Source organism: Podarcis raffonei, chromosome 15 (genome assembly GCF_027172205.1).
Source record: "Podarcis raffonei isolate rPodRaf1 chromosome 15, rPodRaf1.pri, whole genome shotgun sequence".
NCBI lineage: Eukaryota > Metazoa > Chordata > Lepidosauria > Squamata > Lacertidae > Podarcis > Podarcis raffonei.
This window is the reverse complement of record NC_070616.1, coordinates 26,728,650-26,748,467: the sequence shown is the minus strand read 5'-3', so window position 1 is coordinate 26,748,467 and position 19,818 is coordinate 26,728,650. Positions and strand designations below refer to the sequence as shown.

The following is a 19,818-nucleotide window of genomic DNA, read 5'->3' as shown; positions in this document are numbered from 1 at the left end:
TCTTGAGATTTGGGAGAGATCTTGCAAGCTTTTTCGAGGACCAATGCCACCACTGCTTCTCCACAAGTGGCAGTGGTGGCACAGCTGGCGGTACAGCCGCAGTAGCACTGGCAGGTGGCTCAGTGGTGGTGAGTGCCCCACTGGTGGTGGTAGTGTGGCAGAGCAGGGTGGCACTTCCTGTTTTGCCTTAAGTGGTGAAATAGGACGTACCCTCCCTGATCTCAGGATTCCAGAACCTCCAGCTGTCAGTTCTAAGGGAAGGCAGGCAAGGACCCACAGCCCAGGTGGGGCTCGCTAGTTTGGGGAGGAGGTGTGTGATTCCTCAGCTGGAGAAGGCTCAGGGGAGGCTCACATGCCACATCAAGCCCAGAAGCTATAACAGGAAAGCCATCATGACTCAGTGTCCCTATGACTCTGTGTCCCTATTTTCTAGGGACAGTCCCAGATTTATGGTCGCTGTCCCAGTTTTAATTTGATTCCGGAATGTCCTGCTTTTGCTTAGAATATCCCTATTTTTGTTGGAGAAACGTTAGAAGGCATGGAGTTGTGCAACCCACCAAGCCAAGGAAATAAGTAACTATACAACCTTTAGAAGACATCTGAAGGCAGCCCTGTCTAGGGAAGTTGTTAAATGTTTTATCATGTTTTTATATATGTTGGAAGCTGACCAGAGTGGCTGGGAAAACCCAGTCAGATGGACGGGGTGTAAACAGCAACAGCAGCAACAACAACAACAACAACGGAATAGGACGTCCCTATTTTGGATGGTATGGCTTTGCTATTAATAGCACCTCATTTGCAGAGGTGTTTTTTCAGTGCATTTTGTTGTTCATGCAGCTATGAAGTCCTTGCCAATGCAGAAAAGTGGCACTTGAAATGCAAGGAATCCTCCCGGGTCTGTTAGGCAATGCAATGCAAGAAAAGCTTTCAGTCTCTGGATGGAATAGTACACTCCCATATCTTCCTGTCCTGAAAGATGTCCTGGCCCCCAGGGTGAATTGCTGTACCACTGCCATTTGATGGCAGAGCAGGACCAAAAGTCTGATGGCTGGACATACACACAAGTGCACACAGAAAGGGATATGGTTTCCACGTCAAAACACTTCTGCAACCAGAAACAGGAGTTGTACTTTCCTGCACCAGGATAGATAGTACCTCATGAAAAATACTAGGTAACTTTAGGTGAGGTTCCTGCAAAAATGAAACCAGGTATTTCCAAACAGAGGCACTGTTTTGGATTGAGGTTGGAATTGGATTGGATTGAGAGGGAAACTGGACTGAGATTGGAAGTCCGATTCACGTTATAGTCAAGACATATGGCACTGGCAGTAAAATGCTTCACTTTGCAAGACTTCTGTTCTGTTCCATGCTCCAGCCAGCTATGCCTTCAGGCAGGATATTCCATTGCATTTTGCTGCAGATTTCCATTCCCCCTTGCCCAGAGTCAGCATTTTGTAGCCACTAAAGTCAGCCCCCCCCCATAAATTTAAAGCATTCTTTTACCACTTTAACACTCATGGTTTTCCCCAAGAAATCATTTGTTGTTAGGAGACCCCTCCACAGAACTGCAATTCTCAGCACCCTTAACAAACTACATTTCCCAGGATTTATTTTAGGGAAGTCATGACTGCTAGAGTGGTATAAGAATGCTTGAAATGTGTGGGGTGGATGTGACCATATTCAAGCCCCTTTGAGCAGTTTTAGAGTTCTTCCTCCCCCTATATCCCCCCCCCCAATTATTTATTGCACTTCCTGCAAGCCTCACCTGGTTTAGCCAGCCAGTCGAAGCTGTTTCTGAGGTGTGGTCACTGTCACAAGGTGACAGCTTCTAGGAGCCACAGGTGAGTGCAGGGTGGGGACCAAAGGTGGGCCAACTACCTCAGAAGGAGCGTGACGTGTCCCACACCAGAGGTATCACCCCTCCCCTAACACCCCATACACCCCATTGAAGGCAACATGCTTCTGAATACTAATTGCTGGAAATTGCAAGAGGAGAGAGTACTGTTGTGCTCTGTTCCTGGCTGCAGGCTTCCCAGACGCATGTGATTGCTTTTTTTTTTAAATAATATTTTATTAAGTTTAACAATAGAAAAATAGGACAATAAAAACACAAAAAAATATAAAACACAACAATACAAACTTTCACAATACATAAAATACAAACATTTAAGAAGAGGGAAAAAAGAACAATCAACACACAAAAAATAGAATAAGAAAAACACAAATCGCTCTTTTCTAATTATTCATCTTCAATTAACTTATTTTCCTGACTTCCTCACGCCTCCCTTTTTTATATCCCTTTTTAACAATTAGTTCAGCAAATTCGTATCCTACTACTTTATCCTTATATATTTTACCTCCCAAATTTCAAATTTTTATCTCTTATTACTAGAACCCCTTCATTTTATTTCAATGTCATCAGCATTCATACATTTTACAATACTTCTGTAAATAAATTTTAAATTTCCTCCAATCTTCTTCCATCAACTCTTCTCCCTGGTCTCGGATTCTGCCAGTCATCTCAGCCATTTCCATATAGTCGATTACTTGCATCTGCCATTCTTCCAAGGTGGGTAATTCTTGTGTCTTCCAATACTTTGCAATGAGTATTCTTGCTGCTGCTGTAGCATACATAAAAAAAGTTCTATCCTTCTTTAACACCAATTGGCCGACTATGCCCAGGAGAAAGGCCTCTGGTTTCTTCACGAAAGTATACTTAAATACCTTTTTCATTTCATTATAAATCATCTCCCAGAAAGCCTTAATCCTCGGGCATGCCCAGACGCATGTGATTGGTCACTATAAGAAAAATGATATTGGACTAGATGACTTCCCCTTGGCTGATGCAGCAGGCTCTTATGTCCTCTTCTACTTTGTGAAGGCACGTTGTGGGTGTTGCCTGGAAACAAATAAATGGAGGCAATTACATTTCACTTGGGATGCAGGTAGCGCTGTAGTCTAAACCACTGAGCCTCTCGGGATTGCCGATCAGAAGGTTGGCGGTTCAAATCCCTGCGACAGGGTGAGCTCCCATTGCTCTGTCGCAGCTTCTGCCAACCTAGCAGCTCGAAAGCACACCAGTGCAAGTACAGTGGTACCTCGGGGTACAGACGCTTCAGGTTACGTGTTTTCGGGTTGCGCACTGCGCCGAACCTGGAAGTACCAGAACGGGTTACTTCTGGTTTCTGCGTTCGCTCATGCGCAGAAGCGCTAAATCATGCTTTGCACATGCGCAGAAGTGCCGAATTGTGACCCGTGCATGCACAGGCATGGCACTGCAGGTTGCGAATGCTGCGGGTTGCAAAAGTGCCTCCAGCACAGATCACGTTCGCAACCCGAGGTTCCACTCTAGATAAACAGGTGCCGCTATGGCAGGAAGGTAAAAGGCATTTCCATGTGCTCTGCAGGGGCAGAGGAAGGGGGTGCAGTGGGAGTGGGCTGCCCAGGGTGTCACCACTGAGGAGGGTAACAAAATGCTGGGTGGCACTCACTGCGGGGCCTGCAGCACGCCTGAGCCACGCGTCTCTCCTGGGAGTGACACTGTGGCTTGGGTGCCTGCAGGCTCTGTGCTGCCCCAAACAGTCCTCCCACTGCCTCCCCTTCAGCCATAGGGCAGCTGAGTGGGAAGAGGCAGGCGTACTCCTTGGAGGCCCCATGGAGCATCCTGCCCCAGCTGGCCCCACCCCTGGGTGCAGGGAATGCATGTCGCCCCAGGTGCCCGATCAGCTTGCTCTGCTTTCCAACACGGTGTTCTGTGGCTCCAGAAGCGGTTTAGTTATGCTGGCCACATGACCCAGAAAGCTGTCTGTGGACAAACGCTGGCTCCCTCGGCCTGAAAGCGAGATGAGCTCCATAACCCCATAGTCGCCTTTGACTGGACTTAACTGTCCAGGGTTCATTTACCGTTGCCTTTTTACATTTCACAGTGAAAGGCTGCTGTCTGTCAACTAATGCACAGGACGGCACAAGAGGCCGAGAGCACCCACTTTGAACCTGCACAAAGGGAGCAACCTGCCTCCCCTTGATGAATAAAGCAGCACCTTCTCTGCCTTCCCTCCACCCTCCGGATCTTTGAGGGGCGGGTGAATTCTGTTCAATCCGAGAAGAGAACCTCAAGTGCCAAACCTCTGATCGATTCCCTTTAAGCACCTGCCAGTCGTCGCTCATATTTTCCTAGGAGAATGTAATGAGCTGGTGTGAAGGGTAGATCAGCAGGATGATTTGACAGCTATGGCTGTCATTATCCAGGGGAAGTTCGGCATGCCCACCATGCCACAGACACCTGACCCTCCCCTTCCCTTGGCCTCCCAGTCTTCTCAAGCCAATCTTTGCTGGATTAGGCTATTCTCCTTGCTACGATGGTCTCCCATCACTCAGGGGCTGGCATAATGAGATGCTAATAAGGCTTGATGAGAAAGTGTCAGAAAACCTCCGTGGCTGTCATTTGGGAAGAAAAGAGTGAGTATAAATACTGCTGAAACAATGGAAGAGCAATTACTTCCTCTGCTGCAATGTTTATTAGAACTTTTATTCGTTAATGGGCTTTAACATTTAGGCTAAAAATGAATGCAAAATACTATGTGGAGGGGAGGGATATGAGCTACAGTGGTACCTCGGGTTACATACGCTTCAGGTTACAGACTCTGCTAACCCAGAAATATTACCTTGGGTTAAGAACTTTGCTTCAGGATAAGAACAGAAATCGTGCTCCAGCGGTGTGGTGGCAGCAGGAGACCCCATTAGCTAAAGTGGTGCTTCAGGTTAAGAACAGTTTCAGGTTAAGAACGGACCTCCAGAACGAATTAAGTACTTAACCCGAGGTACCACTGTATTCTGATGGCTTAAATCAGACATAGGCAACCTTGGCCCTCCAGATGTTTTGGGACTACAACTCCCATGATCCCTAGCTAACAGGACCAGTGGTCAGGGATGATGGGAACTGTAGTCTCAAAACACCTGGAGGGCCGAGGTTGCCTATGCCTGGCTTAAACAATGGAAGAGATGCTAATGCCATATGCGGATGTCATATACCCTCCAGTTGGGAAAAGGGATGGCTTTGCCTTTGAAACCCAAGAAGGAGCCTTTCCTTCAGAGCAGTAGAAATCCCTTGGCATATCAACTTCACCCTTTTGCAGATTCGCTTGACACCTGACAGATCACAGTACCCCAAAGTCAACCGTCGTACACATTTCAGTCTGGTAAGAAAGGCTCATAAAACCGCAAGGAAACCACAGAAAGGTGGAGGGTTCAGAAACGCCTGGAGGGGTCTGTCATAAACCCACAACACCAGGTGATTAAAAGCCTCTCTTGACACCGGATATGCATCGCGGCTCCATTGCCTTTCTTGGCATCTGTTCCAGAGAAACCCTTTTCTGCGCTTATGGCACTGCTCTGCACTATTCCTACCTCAAATCAATATTTAATGTTCCGCTGTGAAATTGCAACTTTTGGATGGCAGGCTGAGAAAGGCATGCCTCTTTAACAGGAAACGAAGCGGTTGCTTTTAACCCCCTGAGCTTTGATAAAATATCACCTTAGGGGAGGCCGAGGGCCAATTGATTTCCGACATCCAGGGAACTTGTTGGGCAACAAGCTCTGGGAATGGATGCACTGAAAACAAATCTGCGGTGGGTGTTTTTGTTTATTGAAGTCATGCTCCATTTTGGCTTCCGAACACCGCAAACCCAGAAGTGAGTGTTCTGGTTTGCGAACGTTCTTTGGAAGCCGAACATCCGACGCAGCTCCCGCGGCTCCCGATTGTGTGCAGGAAACTCCTGCAGCCAATTGGAAGACATGCCTTGGTTCTCGAAGGTTTTCAGAAGTCGAATGGACTTCCGGAACAGATTCCTTTCGACAACCAAAGTACGACTGTATGTGGGAATGCAATTAGCATGCCTGTTTTCTGACTTTCTCAAAATAAGAGCCCAAGGGTGGTGGAGGGCTTGGCCGTTCAGGACCATGGTACACAGGGATGGGAGGGGGTAACTTATGTCGGGAAATTCAAGCCCATATCAGCAGAAACTGGCAACAATCCCAGGCACCCGGCTTGATTCCCTGTTGACCTCCCTAGCTGCATTCCCCAGCAAGCGCAGGCAAGGTCTCGATCGGCGATTCTTCTCAAACGTGGGAAGAACACCCCCCCTCTTTCCTGCCCCCCCCCCCAGGCAGGGGAAAGAGATAGACAGAAATGTATTTACATGCCTTTATTTCTGTCTTTGCAGCGTTACAAAAAACATGACTGCTCTCTTCAAACTCCAGCAGTGTAGTGACAAACACTTCCTGTACTTCCAGGACAGGAATAAACGGAAGAGCTCATATTACACTCTGAGCTAATTCCGGTGCTACGCACTGTGAATTGACTGTCCCTCTGTTTCCCACGGACAGTCCCAACATTCCCATCATGTTTACTTTTCATGCTAGGACTTTGCAGCAGCATTGCTTCAATATCGTAACAACTTTTACCACCACTGAGGCCACTGAAAATCCTTCCACCCCCCAAAAACCCCTGCTAATGGAAGTTTCCATCCTGGGCCTAATACCAACTTCAACATGGTAGGGCAGTTTTCATTGGGACCACAGTATTGTGGGATGGGGGTAGGTGGGAAGGCAAGGGTGTTAAGACTCCTCCTTGTACAAAAGGCAAAAATGGATATATTAAATGCATTTACACATTTGACATCCCATGTGTGCTGACTTTTTCCACAAATCCCTTGGCAGAACCCACTATAGTCAGGTTGAGATGCAGGCTACTGAAAGCAATGTATATGCTTCCCCTGGTTTGCTTCGTTTTATGAATTCCTACCCTACAGTGCAAAAGCATTTCCTCCCGAGCTTGCAAAAGGTTGCATCCAACTAACATATGCATTGTGGACCCGTGGAAATCAATGGATCTAAACCAGTTGCTTCCATTGACGTCAATAGGCCTACTCTGGGAAAGATTAACACTGGAGACAAACATAAAGATTTCGTTAAAAGCGTCAAACTCATCGCCATCCCAAACAAACCAAACACTTTGGTGGTACTTTAGTAATAGTAATAATTTATTATTACGGTCAAAGACGAGTTCAAGAAGCACAACTGAGACTGCTTTCACAAGAGTGAAATACAGGTAGACATTTAAGGTACTTTATAGTGTCTGAGGATCAGGGATCGGCTCTTCTCGTCAGCTGACTCAGGTGATGGGGTTGGTATTGCAGCCTAAACAGCATCTGCAAAGCACAGAAGCCAGACTACTGGATTTGCGGTGGAAACAGGTTGCTGCTGGTACAGAGGTGGGCGGAAAGGGTGGAGCCCAGGTTGTTAAGATTACTACCCCTGATTCTTCCACATTAATATTTATTTATTTTTCACTTTATCTCTCAAGATTTATATACCACTTGACTGCAATAAAAACCTCCAAGCTGTATACAAAAAAGAACAAAGCAATGAAATAATCAGATAAAAACAACTACCGTATTTTTCGCTCTATAGGACGCACTTTTTCCCCTCCAAAAATGAAGGGGAAATGTGTGTGCGTCCTATGGAGCGAATGCAGGCTCCCTGGCTTCAGCGATAGCAAGGCAAAGCCTCCGAAGCCTGCGCTCCGGAGGCTTTGCGTTGCTTCCGCTGAAGCCAGGAGAGTCTGCTCTTCGAGGCTGGCGGTGGGGAAAGCAGCGCTTCCCCCATCGCCAGCCCCAGAGGATGGGGGGCAGCAGGAAGGCGCGCAACGCCTTCCCGCTACTCTCCAACCCGGCTTCGAGGCTGGCGGTGGGGAAAGCAGCGCTTCCCCCATCGCCAGCCCCAGAGGATGGGGGGCAGCAGGAAGGCGTGCGACGCCTTCCCGCTACTCTCCAACCCGGGTTTGAGGCTGGCGGTGGGGAAAGCAGCGCTTCCCCCATCGCCAGCCCCAGAGATTGGGGGGCAGCGGGAAGGCAGCGATGCCTTCCCGCTACTCTCCAACCCGGGTTGGAGGCTGGCGGTGGGGAAAGCAGCGCTTCCCCCATCGCCAGCCCCAGAGATTGGGGGGCAGCGGGAAGGCAGCGATGCCTTCCCGCTACTCTCCAACCCGGGTTGGAGGCTGGCGGTGGGGAAAGCAGCGCTTCCCCCATCGCCAGCCCCAGAGATTGGGGGGCAGCGGGAAGGCAGCGATGCCTTCCCGCTACTCTCCAACCCGGGTTGGAGGCTGGCGGTGGGGAAAGCAGCGCTTCCCCCATCGCCAGCCCCAGAGGATGGGGGGCAGCAGGAAGGCGTGCAACGCCTTCCCGCTACTCTCCAACCCGGCTTCGAGGCTGGCGGTGGGGGAAAAAGCGCTTCCCCCATCGCCAGCCCCAGAGATTGGGGGGCAGCGGGAAGGCGTGCGACGCCTTCCCGCTACTCTCCACCCCTCCTGTGGGCTTTTGGGGGAGATGGGGGAATTCCCCCACCTCCCGCAAAAGCAGGCAAAAGCCAGGCGCTCTTTAAAGGGGCTCGGTGGCTTCTGCTGGCTTTTCTAGGAGGTGGGGGAATTCCCCCACCTCCTAGAAAAGCCCGCAGGAGCCGCGCACCCTTTAAAGAGCGAGCGGCTCTTGGGGGCTTTTCCCCAAGGAGGGAGAAGGGACTGACTGGCCGAGTCAGTCCCTTCTCCCTCCTGCGGGCTTTTGCGGGAGATGGGGGGATTCCCCCACCTCCCGCAAAAGCAGGCAAAAGCCGTGCGCTCTTTAAAGGGGCTGCACGGCTTTGCTGGCTTTTCTAGGAATTCCCCCACCTCCTAGAAAAGCCCGCAGGAGCCGCACAGCCTTTAAAGAGCGAGCGGTTCTTGGGGGCTTTTCCCCAAGGAGGGAGAAGGGACTGACGGGCCGTTTCAGTCCCTTCTCCCTCCTGGTCGAAAAGCCCGCAGGAGTCACGCGGGGCTCCTGTGGGCTTTTGCGGGAGGTGGGGGAATTCTGCCACCTCCCGCAAAAGCAGGGAGAAGGTCTTGGAGTAGCGCACAGGCTGCGTGCAGCCTGTCCACTGCTCCCAGAGCTGGGGGGGGGAATCATATTTTTTCCTTGATTTCCCCCCCTGAAAACTACGTGCGTCCTATGGTCCGGTGCGTCCAATCGTGCGAAAAATACGGTATTTAAGAGCAATGGAGAACTTCTGAAACCACAATGGGATATTAGCTCCTCCCAAGGCGTGATGGAGAGCAGCAACGGCTGGGAATAGATAGATGTAACATTTTACAAGGACAGGAAGAAACACCATGGACAGAATAATTGTCACACACAGGAGGAATAAGGAATGCTTCGCTATGGGTTTATAAATCATTCAACATGTCAAGATGAATGGATGTCGTTAATATTGCAGTTGTTGTATAAGGGTTTATTATTATGACTGGAATGTAATTGAGGATGAATAAGATTTTGAAATGCAGAAACAAAGTAAACCATCAATTCTAGCATGCATGAGGCCACCTAAATTATATAATTTGGCATTTGAATGATTGGGATTAGTAATTGTAATATAATTTGGCACTGTTATAATGAGGCTACCAATGGATTACAGTGGTACCTCTCGTTACAAACTTAATTCGTTCTGGAGGTCTGTTCTTAACCTGAAACCGCTCTTAACCTGAGGTACAACTTTAGCTAATGGGGCCTCCCATTGCCACCACACCGCCACCGCACGATTTCTGTTCTCATCCTGAGGTAAAGTTCTTAACCTGAGGTACTACTTCTGGGTTAGTGGAGTCTGTAACCCGAAATGTTTGTAACCCGAGGTATTTGTAACCCGAGGTACCACTGTATCGTAATTGAAAACTAATAAAAATGATTGTCAAAAAAGCAACAAAACTATTTCATAGAATCATAGAATTGGAAGGGCCCACATACGTCATTTTTTTATTATTATTATTTCCAACTTCCTGCAATTCAGGGTTTAGTTTTGCCAAAGATGGGGCTCAAACCTATGACTCTGTGATTAAGAGTCTCATGCTCTAGTGGTGTTCAAAAATAATTAAAATCAACGAATATATATATATATATATATATATATATATATATATATATGATGAACTGGATTAAAACACATGTCAATATCCTATTTGTCTGGACAGGCCTGCCAAAAGAAAAAGAATGTTTTTAGTGGGTCTCAAAATGGGTACAGTGAAATCGCTGACCTAATGTCAATAGGGAGGGAGTTCCCAAGGAATGGTGCTGCCTCACTGAAAGACTGATTTCTTACAAATGTGGAACGATGTGTCAACATCAGCTTAACAAGTTCTTCTATGCCCTCTGCTGTTAGCTACTACTTGGAAAATGTTGGTCATTGCTGACCCTAAGGCTTGGCAGCACAGCTGCCCCATGAACAGGTGTCCATATTAGGGCAATTTCATAAGCCTACTTGGAGAACAGCTGCAATGAGATGTCAAAAGGATAGCTTTCTAAAAGGGGGGGAAAGAAGGACCCAGTAACATGTGTTGGTCAGCTGCCAGAAACCAGAGCTGTCTCTCCACAGAAGGACAATTTCCCCCCTAGTAATAAGATTTCTCTTTTTTCGTTTTTCTTCTCCTAATTGCAAAAGCAGCTAATCTAATATCTCGTTAGATGAGAATCAAAAGAAATAAAGGGAAACAAAATTGAATTGTAGCTCCTTTGTGCGGCTTGCCAAAGCATTTTCATAGGTTCCCCCTCCTCCCTGTCGGAGAACTGGATGCTTAGTAATGATAAATAGGAATCTTCAGGATATTTAGCATTGCCTGTCTAGAGTTATTGATGCAATCCCAGTGGTCCTGGGATAATACCCTCTACAACTGAAGCCACTCCATCTTCTTATTTGTTGACTTATTCCAGGGAGAAATTAGAAGTTAAAGCAGGCAAAGGAGAATTAGCAAATCCTTTGCAAGATCAGGAGCCACTAACTCACCTCTGATGGTGCAGTCAAAACTATGGAACATACTCCTACAGGAGGCAATGTCGACCAACTTACAATACAAAAAGACAAAAATACACACCATAGTAACAAACAAAACAATGCTTCCCCACAGTTTAAAAGGCCATAGATCTTATAATTAGCCAAAGGCCTGGGAGAAGAGGAACGTTTTTGCCTGGTGCCTAAAGATGTATAATGAAGGTGCCAGGTGAAGCTCCCTGGGGAGAGCATTCCACAAGCAGGGAGCCACCACAGAAAAGGCCCTTTCTCATCCTGCCACCCTTTAGACCTCTCACAGAACGGCATCAGATGATGATTGCAGGGTCTACATTGGTTCATATGGGGAGAGGCAGTCCTTGAGGCTAATAATAATAATAATAATAATAATAATAATAATAATAATAATTTTATTATTATACCCCACCCATCTGGCTGTGTTTCCCCAGACACTCTGGGTGGCTTACAGCATATCAAAAAATATAATAAAAACTTCAAGCATTAAAAAGTTTCCAATACAGGGCTGCCTTCAGATGTCTTCTAAAAGTTGTGTAATTCTTTATCTCCTTGACATCAGAAGGGAGGGCGTTCCACAGGGAGGGCCCTGAGCCGTTCTTATGTTCTTGACTTATAAACAATATCAATATTATTATGGATTTAAATTCACTAGAACAGGGAGAGAGAACCGCTCTTGGATTCTATCTCCCACTGGCCCAGCCAGTATTGCCCATGGATGATGGAAGCTGGAGTCAAACAACATCTAGAAAGCCACAGGTCCTCCATCCTTGCCTTAGAAAAAAAAAGAGGGTTGTAGCCAATGTTGCTTACTCAAAGTAAATCCATTGAAGTGAATGAACATGTGTCACTTGGATGCATTCATTTCAGTATGTCTGCTTGAGTACAGCTTAGTTGGATACAGGTAAAGGGATGCGGGTGGCGCTGCGGTCTAAACCCCTGAACCTCTTGGGCTTGCCAATCAGAAGGTTGGTGGTTTGAATCCATGCGATGGTGGTGAGCTCCCGTTGCTCTGTCCCAGCTTCTGCCCACCTAGCAGTTCGAAAGCATGCCAGTGCAAGTAGATAAATAGGTACCGCTGTGGCAGGAAGGTAAACACCGTTTCTGTGCATGCTGGTTCCTGCCATGGTGTTCCATTGTGCTAGAAGCAGTGTAGTCATGCTGGCCACATGACCTGGAAAGCTGTCTGTGGACAAATGTCAGCTCCCTTGCCGTGGAAGCGAGATGAGTGCCGCAACCCCATAGTCGCCATTGACTGGACTTAACCGTCCAGTTGTCATTTACCTTTTTTTTTTTAGTTGGATACAACCCAGAGCCAATGATATGGTCATGTTGTATGGGGTGTTAGGGGAGGGGTAGTAGTTCATATGTTCTTATGTACTTGTTCCCTGAACTAGGCATGAAAGCAAAAGTAGCAAGTGCCCAATGTTTTTCAAGTGGTTTTTGGCAGCAAATGCTGAGTCTGAACTTGAGCTCTACATTGCAAAAATAAAAAATAAAAAATGGGAAGGACGGTAATGAGCTAACCAGAGTCCTTGTAAGAACAAACTAAATAGGGACTTTAACAAGAGCAACACAAATGATTAATTGCGGCACTAAAGTTAAGATAAGCTGCTTAGCTAGAGGACAATAGCTTGGAATCAAGCCCACTTTGGTAAGTGTTGTTGCCATCGCTTAGGACCAGTTTTATTGGCTTCCACAAACTTCTTAAGTCAGAACATCAAAGGCAACCAGGGGAACAAACTGGCACTCAGCGCCCTCCGGGAATTGTTTCTGCTGAGTCAGATCATACGGCAGAAGATGAGTCCCCTTCATTAAGAGCATAAGAAGATCCTGCTGGATCAGACCAATATTGTCCATGTAGTCAAGTAACTTGTTCTCACAGTATGACCCAAATACCCATGGGAAACCTGCAAACAGGATCTAACCACAAGAGTAATCTTGCTACTTGTAGTTTTCAGCAGCTAGGGTGTGGGTGGCCTTGTGGTCTAAACCACTGAGTCTCTTGGACATACTGCTTCTGATCATGGAGGCAAAGTGAAGTGTAGGTGGGTTCCCATGAGGCAAGACACAGAGATAAGAGCAAGAACCTTTATTGAACTACAGAACTGGGAAACAGGGGCAAAGCAACTGCTTATATACATTCCTGAAAGCCTGGGCTGCTCCCAATCCCAATGTGATTGGCTGTCTAAACTTCCAAACTGCGAATCAGAGTTCAAGGGCCAATGGCAGAGGCCCAAATCCTGAAATGTTCTGTGATGGGACATCATGTATCAAATCAGAACACAGGAGCACAGAATCATTAGTCCAGACTCAACCTCGGGCAAACACAGACCACTGAATACATAACACAAGGCATGGCTAGTAGCTATTGAGAGCTTTCTCCTCAATGATGGAGGCCATTTCTGCCTCCTGTGGGAGCGAGTTCCAAGTTTAACTATGTGCTGTGTGAAGAAGTATCCTTCACCGGAATGAGGTGAGATGAGTCAGGGTGCACCACATCTTTGCATTCTTGAATGGGGCATCTCCTGGAATGGTGTTCCTTGGGGGATTTCCCAGGTTCCACTCTGTTAAGGAAAAATCTAGGTGTGAGGCTGCTCAGTCACCCAGCTTGTCGGGCAGAGCCCGCGGGTCCCTGTGGAATAAAGGAAGGAGTCCAGCCAACCGGAGCAAAGAGCTGTAGACCAAAGTTTATTGCGCAATAGGTTCAAAGAGCAAATTTGAACCCCAAGGATGGGGTGACAAAGACTTTTAAAACTTTCCCACCATATCCCAGAATACAGTTTGTACAGTATCATTGCTACATCACTGACATGTCACAAAAGGGGAGGGGTTAACCTTGGCAAACATGTCCAGACAAGTCCTTGGTACAAGATTAGCATAAGCAGACATGGCAGGGCAAGACTCAGGTATAAGATTAGCATAGACAAATATGTCTTATGTACCCACCACCCAAAAGTACAATAGAAGTTCCTTTGCATGTCTGGAGCCTGAGGCGAGTCAGGTGATGAGATTTGGCTTCCTTTGGCTAACAATGAGCCCAGCAATTGTCACCTCTGGGAACTTCCTGGAGTCCTTTTTCAAGGGGAAAATAGCTTTGGAATGGAGGAAACTGGGAAAGGAGATGATTTTATATTATTTTTAAAGCTAGGTAACTTCCCTGAGCTGTCAAGTTGAAAGGATACATTCAGGCATAATATTTGTAATATTTAACTTTAAAGATGTGCCCCCCCCCCGTAATTTCTGTAACAACTCCATCTCCATAGGTTCCATCTTCAACTCCATAGGTGCTGAGGCCAATGATAGCGCAATGATTCTTCAAGGAGGTCAAATCCCGAATCCTGCTTTAAAACGTATGTATTTAAATGGAAGTAGTTGCGCGTATTTTCTTTTTAGCAGATTAATATGGAGAAGGACTTATATCTGAACAGATGTAAATAGGAAAAGGGCTCAAAGCAGAGTGATTCACGAGACAAGGATAACTGTGACTTTAAAGATGAATGGGAACCCTTCAATACAAAGTATTTGAAGATGCAACAAAGCGAACTGGACTCGGCTGGCTTTGAATAAACATTCACAAACTTTTTATTGATAATAATCGGCTAAATAGTTTGAGGATCTATACAACTGTGTATCATGCAGAAAACAGCATTCTTAGAGAAATCAAAGACTGGAACTGAGGGAAGCTGGGGGATGGGGGTGGGTGGGTTTTGTGTGGGAGGGTGGGGGGAGGGAGGAAGGAAAAATGGGGGGGGATAAGGATGATATGTTTTGTTTTAATTTTGAATATTTTTTTTAAAAAAAGCAGAGTGATTCATCCACACTCTTAATAACCACAACAGTTATATGGAACCTCAGAAGCAGAATGCCTCTGAATACCAGCAGGAGGACGGTTAGCTCTGTCCCCTGCTTTTTGGGAGGGGAGGGGATCATTTTTATTTCATTTTACAAAGTTATAACAGTACCAAATACATATCCATGTAGAGATTTATCTAATTCTCGAGACTTCCCACCATCCCCTCCATGGGTCTTTTTGTCAACATTTTCAACTGCATATTATTTTATGATCTATATTTTGTATCTGTCCATATTGTCCATATTGTTTGTTACATTGCAAGTGTTATTAAAATCCTGCTAAAGTTTTCATCTGTTTACAGTGGTCTCCTAAACAAATTACACATTTTCCCCATTCTTTCTTGAAGCTTTTGACTTCTTGGTTCCTGAGTTTTCTTGTCAGTTTTGCCATTTCGGTGTAGTCCATCAGCTTTGTTTGTCATTCCTCTCTGGTGGGGACTTTGCCTTCTTTCCATCTCTGGGTTAGTAGCATCCGTGTGGCTGTTGTCACATACATAACAAGTCTTTTCTGCTCCTTTGGAATATTGGTACCTACAATTCCTAATAAAAAAGCTTCTGGGTTTTTTTAAACAAAAAACCCCCACTGTCCCCTGCTTTTGAGCTTCTCAGATGAATCTTATTGATCATTATGAGCTGCACTAAATGGACCTTTGGTATGATCCAAGAAACCTGTTCATAGCTAGCAAGGCTCTTCTTACACTCTTTTATCAGCATACCTTGAGTTGGTTCAATATTATCAGCTTGTCTTGACAACAGTCTCCCAGTACATTTTCTTCAAGACGGTAACAACAGATTCCATGTCTGTGGGGCCAGATGCTACACAGGTGACCTTCTACAAGTACACCTGCTTGCTTTTGTAGCATTGACATAACCAAACCTACTCCAAGATGGTAGCCAGCATCAAAAGACACTTCCTTCATTGAGGCTGCCTCCAGAGGACGCCAGCTCAGCCGATGCCATTAAAATCCTTCTCAGTGTACAGAAAGCCTGTTCTACATGAAGAAAACAAAGATCTTTAATATTGGAGATGGGCTTTTAAAGAACAACAAAGCACCTTCAGGGAAATGAAGTCAACGGCAAACAAACATGATTGCCTATCCACGAGAAATTAAACATTTAACAGCATGATGCAAGGCTATTTAAAACTGAGGCCTGCAGAAGTGATGAGTCCAGAAGTGCTGGTTAAATGTCACACTTGGTTTGTTCCACCTCCTTCCACTTAAAAACAAGCAGCAAACAAACTCCCACAGAATGTAAACGGAAAGACTAACCACCTTTGCTTGAAAGTGAGTCCCATTAATTTTAAAGTGACTGCAAACAAGTGTGTGTAAGTATGTTTAGAACTGAGACTATTTAATCTTGAAGTGTGGCCTGTCAACACAGGTAATATGGCATGGTTTAAGGCAGCTTTCTCCATGCCCTACAGATGTTTTGGAATACAATCCCCATCAGTGCCAACCTGCATCTCCATTGTATTTCCAAACATCTGGAGGCTGCCAGGTTGGGAAAGACTGGGTTAAAACATGCTGCACGTTACCCCCCCCAAAAAAAACACAGTTGCTGCTTGTCCAGAGAACACACACCTCACCTAAATTGAAGAGATGTGGACTCTGGCAATGAAAGGCAAAGCTATGTATGTTCAGTGCAATAAGCCAAACACTTACCTTTCCAGTGATAAGAGATGCCTTCTAAACCAACCCCAAATATGGATAGGTTGAAAGGAAAATATAGGCAGACTACAATTTCAATAGTCATATCAGACCAAATTCTCTTTTACCAGTGCTGTTTTTCTAGAAAAAGGGGTGCCAGAACTCACCAAAAACACTTCCCTCATTCTCTTAGGATGGCAATGGCACCAAATGTTCTGAGAGGTGCCAGAACTGGGTTCTGGTGAATTGTGGCTGAAAAAAAGTGTTGTATTTTATCCCTATTGTCCACCTCCCCCACTATCCACCCCTGCAAGCCATTTACCACCCACTCCAAGGCTGCAAAACGTCTTGTGTTTTGTAAATCCCAAAGCTGCCTTCCATTATTTTCTTGGCTAAAACTCCCAACGGCTCCAGGCAGCACAGCTGTGCTGGCTAGTAATGGTAATATCTGGTTCTCAAAGGTTCTGTGGAACAAACTCAATGTTGCTCAAACCCCGCATACAGCATACAAGTGTGGCGTTTGCCTGTTCTTTTGGAAATGTCTGTACAGGGAGAGAGAATGAGTTAATAGGTAGACCAATAGAAAACCAGAGGCGGAGCCTACCTGTTTTTAAAAGGCTTAGCCAGAGGTTTAGACAGTTGGGAAAAAGCAGTTGGGGGAAAGAGCAGTTGGAAGACAGATGGAAATAGAGAGACAGGGCAGTTGGTTCTTGTGTGAGGGGAGGTAGAAGAGTTAGAGACAGGATAAAATAAGACTAAGAGGGTAAAGGGTAACAGCGTTTCAAATGCATTTAAAGTTTATTTGTGTTTGCAATAAACTACAAACTTCATTGTTAACTTGAGAACCTGACTGAGGCTAAGTGATTTACCAGGGAGAACCTGGTTGGTGGCAGCGGATTAGTGGTGTACGGGTCAATAGTCCATGAGACGACCAGGGGCTCCATACGAATGCCACAACAAGTTTATTCTTTTATCCAAAGGTAAACAAGTACAATCACACAGCCACAACACATATCAAGAGAAGGAACACAACACCAAGGCACTTTGCTGATTAATTACTTTTCACCTGTGCTGGTGGGCAGTTCACTGATCTCAAGAAGACATTATATCATTCGGCTGATGGGAGTTGTAGTCCAAAACATTCAGAGGGCATCCTTATTCTCCAGCTGGGGTCAGAACTACTTGCAGGTGTTCTTCACAAGGGTCAGTTGAGGTGGCAACTCTAGCAACTTGAACTAATAAACGTTTAACAAGGCATCCCTAAGAGACAAAACTAGCCATTTCCAGAGGTTATTCTTTGTGCTCTGTAGCTGTATTATGCCACATTCACAGTACACATTTCAAGCACTGTGAAACCACTTTAAACTGTTTCCACAAAGAATTCTGTGGTTTGTTAAGGGTGCTGAAAGTTGTTAGGGGACCCCTATTTCTCCTCACAGAGCTACAATTCTCAGGGTAGTAGAACAACTAATCCAGAATGCAGCAGCTAGACTGGTAACTGGGAGTGGTCACTGAGGCCATATAATACTGGTCCTGAAAGACCTACATTGGCTCCCAGAACGTTTCCAAGCACAATTCAAAGTGTTGCTGCTGATCTTTAAAGCCCTAAAAGGCCTCAGCCCAGTATACCCGAAGGAGCGTCTCCACCCCCATCTTTCAGCCCTGACACTGAGGTCCAGCACCGAGGGCCTTTTGATGGTTCCCTCACTGCAAGAAATGAGGTTACAGGAAACCAGGCAGAGTGCCTTCTTGGTAGTGGCACCCACCCTGTGGATTGCCCTCCCATCAGATGTCAAGGAAATACAGTGGTACCTCGGATCACATACACTTCAGGTTACAGACTCCGCTAACCCAGAAATAGTACCTCAGGTTAATAACTTTGCTTCAGGATGAGAACAGAAATCGTGCTCTGGTGGCCCGGCGGCAGCAGGAGGCCCCATTAGCTAAAGTGGTGCTTCAGGTTAAGAACAGTTTCAGGTTAAGAACAGACCTCCAGACCGAATTAAGTACTTAACCCGAGGTACCACTGTAAACAACTTTCTGACTTTTAGAAGACATCTGAAGGCAGCCCTGTTTAGAGAAGTTTTTAATGTTTGACGTTTTATTGTGCTTTTAATTTTCTGTTGGGAGATGCCCAGAGTGGCTGGGGAAACCCAGCCAGATGGACGGCGTATAAATAATAAAAAATATTATTATTATTACAATCAATCCCTATTCACAGGGAACTCTGGGAATCATAGCTCTGTGGGGAGAATGGAAGGTCTCTTAATAACGTTCAAAATTCTTAACAAACTACAGCCCCCAGAATTCTTGGGGAAAGTCATGATAGTGCTGTGACCATATGGTGCAAATGTGGCCTTAGTCTGTTGTAGCAAAATCAACAGAGGACCTCTCCAGACATCCATTTTATTGGGTGGTTGCACTGTTTCATTTCCAATCAGTGCATGCCCCGTAACGTCCTACTGAAATCTTGTAACTATACAACAAATGTTCTGGTTACATTTTTGTTGTGCTATAGGACTTTTGGACATTAATAATGTGGTAGCACTGGGGAAGCATCACAAAACAAACTAAAGCAGAATAAATACACCACCAATGCACTATTATTGAGCCAAGAATATTTTGCAGAAAACACCTGCCATAAAACGCCAGTCCGCAGGGGCCCAGAGAGTCTTGTGGCACCATAAAGACTAACAAATTTATTGTTACATAAACTTTCATGGACTAGAATCCACTTCATCCAAAATGTCCTCTGTAAACAAGGAGCATTTAAAAGGAGCTCAGACTGGACACTGCAATAAACTGCTACAGAAAACTCAGCCAGGTGAATCAAGACATGTGGAAGATCGGACGATGGAGATCACTGCAGCCTTCTTCCCATTTTGCAGGGATGAAAGTACCGTAATTTACCTGTCCAAGAGGAAGGCATCAGAGATAATAGCAGGATTTATTTTGCAGCAAAACCAAAAACTTTCCTCCCAGCCTCCCAATCAATAGTGTCATGCTGGGCCAGTATTAAAATTCTAGTTACTATCAATATTAAAGTTTCATTTGCAAAATGGCTCAATCGATCCAAGCAGACAATAACCTCTTAACAACGCACCAGCTTTGATGGATTAGCTCTGACATGGAATTTTTGGAAGCCTTTCTGTCACTTCTGTCGCATGGACCTCTGCTGAGTCCAATCAGAAATCGATGTTTGCTGTCTGAAGGCCTAAACGTCAGGTGTATTTTGGGAACTTTTTCGGCCCCTGGTTTTTGCAGTTGTTGAGGGGAAGGAAAGAAGTGGCTTTTTAAGGATAGGTTTCCCATGAAAACATTATCACAGCTATTAAACCAATATTTAATACTTGGCTTTTTGAGGACAACTCGATAAGTACTGATTTTGTGTCACAGAGGAAGCAATTATGTCTTCAAGAAAACCAGAAAAATAGCC

General features: G+C 45.7%; 1 long non-coding RNA gene across 1 annotated transcript; it reads right to left on the bottom strand.

Annotated features, from left to right (window-relative positions):
• Positions 1 to 14,771: 14,771 nt before the first annotated feature.
• Positions 14,772 to 18,121, bottom strand: LOC128402917 (uncharacterized). The gene is made up of 3 exons (XR_008327805.1): positions 17,252 to 18,121; positions 16,398 to 16,924; positions 14,772 to 15,725 (listed from the first exon to the last, which is right to left on the bottom strand). It is a non-coding gene; the product is annotated as an uncharacterized LOC128402917 (long non-coding RNA).
• Between the last annotated feature and the right edge of the window lie 1,697 nt (positions 18,122 to 19,818).